The following is a 10,944-nucleotide window of genomic DNA, read 5'->3' on the forward strand; positions in this document are numbered from 1 at the left end:
ACCCACCTACCTTCAAATCTCAATATCTCTTTCCCACCCAATCCCTCCCATATGGCCGAATACACACATCCCTCCATCTCCTCCGTATCTTCTTCTTCTTCTTCTATTCTTTCTTCTTTTGCTCGAGGGCGAGCAACATTCTAAGTTTGGTGTGGTAAAAGCATAGCTTTTTTGTTTTTCCATAACCATTAATGGCACCTAAGGCCAGAGAAACCTCAAGAAAGAGAAAAGGGAAGGCAATTGCTTCCACCTCTGAGCCATGGGAGATGGAAAGATTCATCTCACAAGCCCATCACTAAGAAAAGGATGGAGCAAACAAGAGAGCACATTCATGGATCTCAACAGGCACATGAAGAAGCTCATCATCAAGAAACTCCTGAGATACCTCAAGGGATGCACTGTCCTCCACAGAATTTTTGGGAGCAAATCAACACCTCCCTAGGAGAATTAAGTTCCAACATGGGACAATTAAGGGTGGAACATCAAGAGCACTCCATCATCCTTCATGAAATAAGAGAAGATCAAAAAGCAATGAAGGAGGAGCAACAAAGACAAGGAAGAGACATAGAAGAGCTCAAGGACATCATTGGTTCCTCAAGAAGGAAACGCCACCATCACTAAGGTGGATTCATTCCTTGTTCTTATTTCTTCTGTTTTTCGTTTTCTATGTTATGTGCTTATCTATGTTTGTGTCTTCATTACATGATCATTAATAGTTAGTAACTATGTCTTAAAGTTATGAATGTCCTATGAATCCATCATCTCTCTTAATTGAAAAATGTTTTAATTCAAAAGAACAAGAAGTACATGAGTTACGAATTTATCCTTGAAATTAGCTTAATTATATTGATGTGGTGACAATGCTTCTTGTTCTCTGAATGTATGCTTGAACAGTGTATATGTCTTTTGAAGTTGTTGTTTAAGAATGTTAAATATGTTGGCTCTTGAAAGAATGATGACAAGGCGACATGTTATTTGATAATCTAAAAAATCATAAAAATGATTCTTGAAGCAAGAAAAAGCAGCAAAGAACAAAGCTTGCAGAAAAAAAAAATAGGCGAAAAAAAATAGAAAGAAAAAGAAAAAGCAAGCAGAAAAAAGCCAATAACCCTTAAAACCAAAAGGCAAGGGCAAATAAAAAGGATCCCAAGGCTTTGAGCATCAGTGGATAGGAGGGCCTAAAGGAATAAAATCCTGGTCTAAGCGGCTAAACCAAGCTGTCCCTAACCATGTGCTTGTGGCGTGTAGGTGTCAAGTGAAAACTTGAGACTGAGCGGTTAAAGTCAAGGTCCAAAGCAAAAGAAGAGTGTGCTTAAGAACCCTGGACACCTCTAATTGGGGACTTTAGCAAAGCTGAGTCACAATCTGAAAAGGTTCACCCAATTATGTGTCTGTGGCATTTATGTATCCGGTGGTAATACTGGAAAACAAAGTGCTTAGGGCCACGGCCAAGACTCATAAAGAAGCTGTGTTCAAGAATCATCATACTGAACTAGGAGAATCAATAACACTATCTGAACTCTGAGTTCCTATAGATGCCAATCATTCTGAACCTCAATGGATAAAGTGAGATGCCAAAACAATTCAAGAGGCAAAAAGCTACAAGTCCCGCTCATCTGATTAGAGCTATGTTTCATTGATAGTTTTGAATTTATAGTATATTCTCTTCTTTTTATCCTATTTGATTTTCAGTTGCTTGGGGACAAGCAACAATTTAAGTTTGGTGTTGTGATGAGCGGATAATTTATACGCTTTTTGACATTGTTTTTAGTATGTTTTTAGTAGGATCTAGTTACTTTTAGGGATATTTTCATTAGTTTTTATGTTAAATTCACATTTCTGGACTTTATTATGAGTTTGTATGTTTTTCTGTGATTTCAGGTATTTTCTGGCTGAAATTGAGGGACTTGAGCAAAAATCAGATTCAGAGGTTGAAGAAGGACTGCTGATGCTGTTGGATTCTGACCTCCCTGCACTCAAAGTGGATTTTCTGGAGCTACAGAACTCGAAATGGCATGCTTCCAATTGCGTTGGAAAGTAGACATCCAGAGCTTTCCCGCAATATATAATAGTCTATACTTTGCCCGAGTTTAGATGACGCAAACTGGCGTTCAACGCCAGCTCTCTGCCCAATTCTGGCGTCCAGCGCCAGAAACAAGTTGCAAAGTGGAGTTCAACGCCCAAACTGGCACCAAAACTGGCGTTCAACTCCAGGAATGACCTCTACACGTGTAACACTCAAGCTCAGCCCAAGCACACACCAAGTGGGTCCTGGAAGTGGATTTATGCATCAATTACTTACTTCTGTAAACCCTAGTGACTAGTTTATTATAAATAGAACTTTTTATCATTGTATTCAGAGTCTTGGTTACTCCGGTTCCCCTCTGGGGCCGAGACCAATGAACTCCATTATCACTTATGTATTTTCAACGGTAGAGTTTCTACACTCCATAGATTAAGGTGTGGAGCTCTGCTGTTCCTCAAAGATTAATGCAAAGTACTACTGTTTTCTATTCAATTCATCTTATTTCGCTTCTAAGATATTCATTCGCACTTCAACCTGAATGTGATGAACGTGACAATCATCATCATTCCCTATGGACGCGTGCCTGACAACCACTTCCGTTCTACATTAGATTGAATGAGTATCTCTTAGATCTCTTAATCGGAATCTTCGTGGTGTAAGCTAGAATGATGGCGGCATTCAAGAGAATCCGGAAGGTCTAAACCTTGTCTGTGGTATTCCGAGTATGATTCAATGATTGAATGACTGTGACGAGCTTCAAACTCGCGATTGCTGGGCGTAGTGACAGACGCAAAAGGATAGTAAATCCTATTCCAGTATGATCGAGAACCGACAGATGAATAGTCGTGCCGTGACAGGGTGCGTTGACCATTTTCACTGAGAGGATAGGATGTAACCATTGACAAGGGTGATGCCTCCAGACGATTAGCCGTGCCGTGACAGGGCATTTGGATCATTTTCCCGAGAGAAGACCGAAAGTAGCCATTGACAATGGTGATGCATTACATAAAGCCAGCCATGGAAAGGAGTAAGACTGATTGGATGAAGGCAGCAGGAAAGCAAGGGTTCAGAGGAACGAAAGCATCTCTATTCGCTTATCTGAAATTCTCACCAATGATTTACATAAGTATTTCTATCCCTATATTATTAATTATTTTCGAAAACCTTATTACTATTTTATATCTGCCTGACTGAGATTTACAAGGTGACCATAGCTTGCTTTATACCAACAATCTCCGTGGGATTCGACCCTTACTCACGTAAGGTATTACTTGGACGACCCAGTGCACTTGCTGGTTAGTTGTGCGAAGTTGTGAACCATGGTATTGGCATCATGTGTTTGGCGCCATTACCAGGGAAAGAAAGAGCGATGAATTTTACAGAATCAAAGTGTAATCACAATTTCTGCGCACCAAAGGGGTTACAAACTTTAATTATTCAAGAGTGCCCTTGTGCATATTTTGTTCAATACGTTGCTCATCAATTACAGTTAGCTCTTGCTACGACTAAAAAAGTTGTTAATATTCATGGATTTTTTTCAAAGTTTGACTAATATTGTCAGTGTTGTGTGTTCTTTTTGCAAATAAATTACAATCTGCTTATGCAACTAAAATTGTCCACTTAGTTACAACTAATCAAATTGAAGCATGAAGAAAAACTAATTAAATTGACACATTAAAAAGGTCTGGAAATATTAGATAGAGCTCTCACTTCAACTTAATTTGTAGACTTTTGCATATGTTCGGAGCAACAACTATAATTTTTAAAGATTTGACTACTAGCGGATCTACATATTTTCAACGTGGTAATGTTATTTATGCTCTTAACTCTTTATTATTATTTGATCTTATTTTCATTTTGCATATGATAAAAGAAATAATTGGAGTCACTAATTGACTTTGTCAACCATTGCAACAAAAAATCCATGACATTAAATGCTATGAATCTGATTTCTAACACAAAGTCATTGATTCAACAATCAAGAGATGGTAATTGGGAGTACTTTTGGAGAAAATTTTTCTACAATAATCAAGTACTTTTTTAGTGACATAAATTGATCTCGTCGTAAAAAAGATATTGTCACTATTGAACACCATTATCATGTTGACGTTTTTACTAGTGTGATAAAATTTTAATTGAAAGAGCTAAATAATAGATTTAATGAGAAAGCAATCGAGCTCTTCATATTAAGTATTAAGGGTGTTCAAGATCCGGCTTGGCCCAAAATTTGACTCGGACCAGAGATATATTTTGTTGGGTTTAGGTTTGCTATTTTTACCAGATACTATTTTTGGATCGGGTTCATATCATGCTTCAAATCACCTAAATTGCCCGGAGTCGTGTTTTGTTATTAAAATATATATTTTTATGCTTTAATTAATATTTTTTTATATTTTATAGTATCGTTTTAGCTTTAAGATAATTTATTTTGTTATAAATATAATGTAACATTTGTTAAATTCAATTTTAAAAGTCAAATTTTATTAATTTTTTATATAAAATTTATATTTTGTATAAACTAATTTTATATTGGATTGATCCAATTTAACCTAGTTTATTTCGAGTCAATTTAGGGTCGGGTCAAAATAGACCCTGTGAGATATTAAGACCAGGTTCGAATCTAACTAAACTCAGTTCTATAACACCCATACTATCAGAATGTCATGCTCCCGGCTGCACCACTCTGATAGTGAGAAGTATTACGACGACTTCATATATTTAATAATAAAATATAGAAACCTTTGACTCGAAAGCATATCGCTGTTTTCTTTTTAATAAACAGGAAATACTTTTCAACTAAAAAATAAATAAGCATATACATATATACAAAACTTATTGCATTAGTAGCTTATAAAGATAATATACATATAAAATATACAACTCCTATTCCTCTTACAAAATTATAATAACAAAGGCAAGGGAAGAAAAACTATCTAACTAAAACAACATCGTATAAACAAAACACAATAAAACTCTTCATAATGCTCCTTCATCCGATTCCTGAAAAGGTAAAGCTCTAGGGGGTGAGAACCCAACTACATGGTTTCACCTCGGATTTCCAGAATTGTCATAAGAGGACACGTATAAAAAAAAGAATATAATTTAAAAACAGTGATTTTCATTCGTCTTATGAATCTTTTCAAATATCACAACATTTATTTATCCAAACTTAACATTTACACCATACTTATAAGAATTCCAAATAAATTACTTTACCATATCATTTCAAAGCATATCCAGGGATAACCTAATCAAACTTACCAAATCATGGCCTCTGGCCCAAATCAAATGAACTCGGCCTCCGGCCCAATTCAAGTAAACTCGGCCTCCGGCCCAAATTAAATCAATCATCATCAAACTCAAAATAGGAATCAATCACAAGTACAAACAAAATACAAGGCAAACACATTTAAAGAACAGCTACAGCAAGTAGCTTAGATAGCGGTTAATAACAGTTAAGCAATTAGGCAAACCAAAACAAATTCAAACTCAAACAAATCATACAAATGCATATGATGAATGTCTGTCCTATGGCTGATGAGCTCATCTATTAGTTATACAACCAACCTGACATGTCCTGGTAGCTAACCATTGGACAGTCCCTCTGTACGCGTATCCCCAAGCTCAATAATATCCATGAAAAAAATTCCAAGCTCATCCATGGGGGAGACAAATCCCAAGTTCAAATTCATATATATATGCATGCCCATGAGGGAACCCGAGGAGTTAAAGTGTCCATTCATATCTTACGTACAAAAGGTCAACAATTTGTCTCAATTTTGCAAGTCTCATATACTTTTAATTCATTATCATCATCAATTCCTTCTTTTCTAAATAGTTCACTTCAATCGAAGCCTCCAATTTTTATAAAAATTTTGGCAGCATCCCTTCTAAATCTCGGACTCTGCCACCCTTCTCGGGTCCCATCAAAACATTCCTCAAACCCTTCTCAATCATTTCCAAATAGAAAATCATTTTCAATAATCAAATTGTTTCCAAACATCAAATCCTTTTCCAATTTCTTTTAAACCAATTTTCGATATCAAATTAGGTTCACTATCAATCCAAATTTCAATATTAAATCTCTTTCGAACCAAACTAATTCCGATATTAAATCTTTTCTAAAATCAACTCATTTTTTATAACAAAATATTTCCAAAACCTCAACAAAACCAATTCGGCAACCGCCAATTTAACAAAATCAATAACTCAAAATATACAACCTTTTCAAACAGTCAATAATTTCACCAGACAAACAATTACAATCATCTATAGCAACTCAATTCAGTCCATAAGACGTACGAAATCATAAAAAATATACTTTTCATATAATTATCGACATGTAACAACTTTTGAAAGTAAAATAAGTTTAAGAAAAGCGCTCTTTCCTCGAATAATCGAAACCCATAAACCAAATGCGTCAAAGAAATTTTTCTCTCGGCCCGCAATGGCGGCGGCTGCACCCACAGCTCCGCTTACTTCTGCAACAACAGAAACAACTTTTATTTCAACGTACAACCTTGATAACTCAATCCTAAAATATCAATGTCACGAAATTCTTAATAATATATAATGAAATACTAACGGTGAGGGTTTTCAAGAAAGAAAACTTAGTGCAACAAAGGATCGAAGCAGCAGCAACCTCTAAACTGATCAGATGGCAACTCCGGCAGCTACCTCTAGTGATGGCGGCTACCAGAAGCTTCGGTGGTGAATTTCCGATGACCCGAGATGCAACAATGAGGCTGTAACGGAAATCAATGATAACAATATTCCCGAAAATTGAAGGAAATGGGAATTGGAGGGAAGAACGCCTTTACCGGCAGTGAAACTCGACGAGGCAGCGCGGTTTTCTGACAACAGAGGCGCGGTGACGTGGCTGGTTTCTCTTCCAGCAGTAGCGGCTTCCCCTTGACTTCGCAGGTGGTGACGGCAACGAGCTTGGTTTTGACGACGGCAGAAGCGGCAACGACGAGCTCCTCTTCCTCGCACGTCAGTGATGGTAGATCTGAAGACAACGACAACGCGGTGTTGCATCGGTGTTTCAGCATCAGCGGTGACAACATCTTCTTTCTCTGGTCCATCGTGCGGCAGTTCGGCGGCTTGAACGGCGACGATGGTGGTTAGGCACGACGACGACTCCTCTGACAACGAGCTCATGGCAGGCGCAACGCTCTCTCTCTCCTTGGCTCTTGCTTGATGGCGCCCTCTCTCCTCTGGGTGTGATATGACAGTGCAGCGGCAGTGATGCCCGCCGGCGCCGTCCTTACCTCCTTCCCCCTCTCCTTCTCTTCTTCTCCTTCCTTTCTTCCGTTTTCCTCTCTTTTCTTTTCTTTTCTTTCCTTTGTTTGCTGAAGTTGTTGTGTTATGTTTTCTTAGGAAGGAGGAGTGGCGGTTGGGAGGGTTTAGGGTAAGGGTGAGTGGCGGTGAGTGAGTGTGGGTAAGGATTAGGGTAAAATTAGTGTTAGGATTTTTAATTTGGGAATTAGAATTTTTGATTTGGGAATTTAGGGTTAATAGATTAGAGTAATTTTAATAAAATTATGGTATTATGTATAAATTTAAAATATAATTAATCCCTTAAAATTACTTAAAAAATATTACTTAATTATCAATTTGTTAATTGGTTTTTAATTCTAATTTAAAATTAGAGATAATATAATTTATTTTTTTAAAATTAAAGTATTAAATTCTAAAATCTCAATTATTAAACTAAATCATATAAAATTCTTATTCTTTTATAACTGTCAAGCTTTACAATTTAAATATAGAGAATTATTCAATAATTATAATATTAGATAAAAATTCTAATTTAAATAATCCAAACCTCATTATTTTTAAATTTCTAAAACTTTGAATTGAAAATAGAAAAAATACTCAATAATTATAAAGTTAGATAAAAACCTTAATTTATTTCAAATTCAATTTACCAAAAATTACTTTAACTATCTTTTAATAAAATAATTTCTATAAATAAAATCTTTAATGAATAAATAAATTAAAATTAGTACATAATAAGATTTTCCGAAAATTCTGGATCTTACAAGTTCGATCCGATCATGTGCACCCCTATTGAGCATATATCTTTGGATACTAAAAGTACTTTTAAGGCATTTAGTGTTTACAACATATGCAATTTTGCAAAGAATTTTTATTCTTTAGATTTTTTTTTAAGGAAGAAAAGATCCAATTGGATTACGAGTTATAACATTATGAACTTAATGTGGTTAAAAATCCAAAATTTTCAGAATTTGTGTACAATTGCTTAATTGCGTAAAAAATTGATAGCAATGGAAAAATTATGTAACACCCTAACTATTAAAATGTCACTCTTATAATATTTAATACTAAAATATGAGCCTGTTTAAATCTTAAACCGAATAATTAAAAAAAACATACGTTCACACTTACAATATAAAGTATAGTACTCAGGAAATATATATATATATATATATATATATATATTTCACAAGCATCTCATATCAAAATCATATCCCTCTTACAAAACTTGCAAAGTTAATGGCGAGGGAAACATAAATACTAAAACAATACAAAATATCGTCTAACAGAAAGAAATAATCTCTTCTGAACTTCGTTGTCCGTAACCTGAAAAAGAAAAGACCTATAGGGGAGTGAGAACATCATCCTCGAAAGGGTTCTCACTATAGGGTTGCAGAATTACTATAATAGGATACGCGAGATAAGATCGTTACAGTGATTAATAACCGCCTTATGCATCTTTTCAAAAGCAAAGGTTTACTATAACAGAAAAATCTGAAATCTTTTCTAAAAGAGGAACTGCTCATTTCTTAAAAATTCAAAAGCCTTTCAAAAGGTTTATCTATGCTGAACAAAATTAGTTTCTCATACTTTTTCAAACCAAAAACATCAACTAGACATGGCCTTCGGCCCACCTCATGATCAACCACGGCTCTAGGCCCAAACAACCTAAACAACAACCAATCACCACAGTCCAATAGAGTCTCAGTCGCAAACACAAGTAGAAAAGTTCAAGCACAAACAAACAGTTACTGCAAGTAGAACCATTAGCAGTTAATCACAAGTAATCACAAAGGCAAACCAAGTGCAATATGCACACCCAAACAATGTCACATAGATGCATATGATGAATGCATGTCCTAGTGGCTGATGATATCATCTGTCGGTTATAAAGCCAACCCGACAAGTCCTGGTAGCTAACCATTGGCCTGTCCCTCTGTCGTGCATCCCCAATTCGAGTTATTCACAATCATAATTATAATTCACATCCAACACCCTCACTGGTGTATATTCACGGGAGCGGGCTCATCCGAAATTTTCACAGTGTCTGGCCACACTTACGACATAGGGTCAGCAGAGTATCGAGTCTCCACCTGGAGCACGTGATGGCTAGCCACTGCTTTCACCCAGGGAAACTCGTATCTCAGATAGATGAACTACAACAATCACAATATCAATAACTCAGCATATATGCATTTATTCTCAGCCATAAATCAACATTCATCTCAGCCATCCGACTTAAATTCATGATTCATAGTCAGCCATCCGACTCATAACATATTCCGCAATCAGCCATAATTCATTATCATACACAGCCATTCCGGCTCATAACATAATAGCACTTCCACCATCCAACGTCATCAAATTCATAAAATCACCATTCAAGCCATAAATCACTTTTTCTTAATTCACTTCACTTTGAAATCCACAAATCAATTTTTTTTTCAGCATTGGCTTTAAAATTCTCATTCCTCAAATCAATTCAGGCTCATAGGCCACTTTTACTCAAAGTATGTTCCCTTTTCAAAACAAAGCCACTATCAGCATCGTCTTTCCAAAACTTCCAAAACCATGGCAAATTAAAGATCTCATCTGAAATATTCAAAATCATCCATCCAAAAACAGGATTTTGTAACAAAAGTTCCTCGGTAGAGTCTCAAGTCTTTAGGGGAGAATAACATAACTCATTTTCTCAAGTTCGCTTAAAATCTTTAAAACCTTGGCTTCCTGATTTGAGTAATAAAAATAGAATCTAAGCCAAACCAAGTCGTGTAATCGATTACTCCTTTCAAAACAATTTCCTTTACTTAAACAAAACTAGCTTCAATTCCATGATTAAATCTAAAGCGTTTCAAACTGCCCAAAAATTGTTTATCTTGCAAAAATTCAGAGTTCAAAGAGTACTTAAAACTTTTTCCCAAAACATTGTAAAATGAGACTTGTCAATAGACATTCAGATTCTTTCAAAGTCACTAAAACTCCTCCAATTGAAACCCTCAAGTCAAATTCAAAGACATAAACCCTTTTCACATTGAAAACAGCATTAAAACATAAGTTTCATCTAAATAACTTGCTCCCAAAAGAGATACAATACTTTTCTTAAGAAACAAGACTAAATCATAATTTCTTTCTTTTAATAATTCATTTCAAAAGCATAAGTCATCTCTTCTTAAATAATCCAAATAAAATAGTAGAAGTCTTCAACTCATAATTTTCCAAATAACATTTCAATAGTCTCAGATTCTATTGGAATTTCGGCAGTACCTCCCCTAAAACATGGACTCTGCCACCCTTTCCAGGTCCCATCCAAACCATTCCACAACCCTCTTTAAAGGGCCCAAAACCAAATCAGCTCAAAATCCAACTGAATCCAAAGATACATTCCATTTTCATATTTCAAGAAAACCAAATCAAACTCAAGTCAATTTCTAACGAAGTAAACTTGATTTCAAAGCTTTAAAGAAGCGACTTTAAAGAAACACTTCAAAATCGTCCGTTTCACAAAACCAAATAATAATCAAATCAACCAAGCATTCATGTTTGTCCAAAACAACCAACATCACATAAGACTTATACAATCACTCAAGTATACATTTTTACCACATAATATCAGTATATAATAATTCCAATTCATAAAA

Source organism: Arachis ipaensis, chromosome B2, assembly GCF_059453495.1.
Source record: "Arachis ipaensis isolate K30076 ecotype BB chromosome B2, ASM5945349v1, whole genome shotgun sequence".
In the NCBI taxonomy this organism is placed as follows: Eukaryota; Viridiplantae; Streptophyta; class Magnoliopsida; order Fabales; family Fabaceae; genus Arachis; species Arachis ipaensis.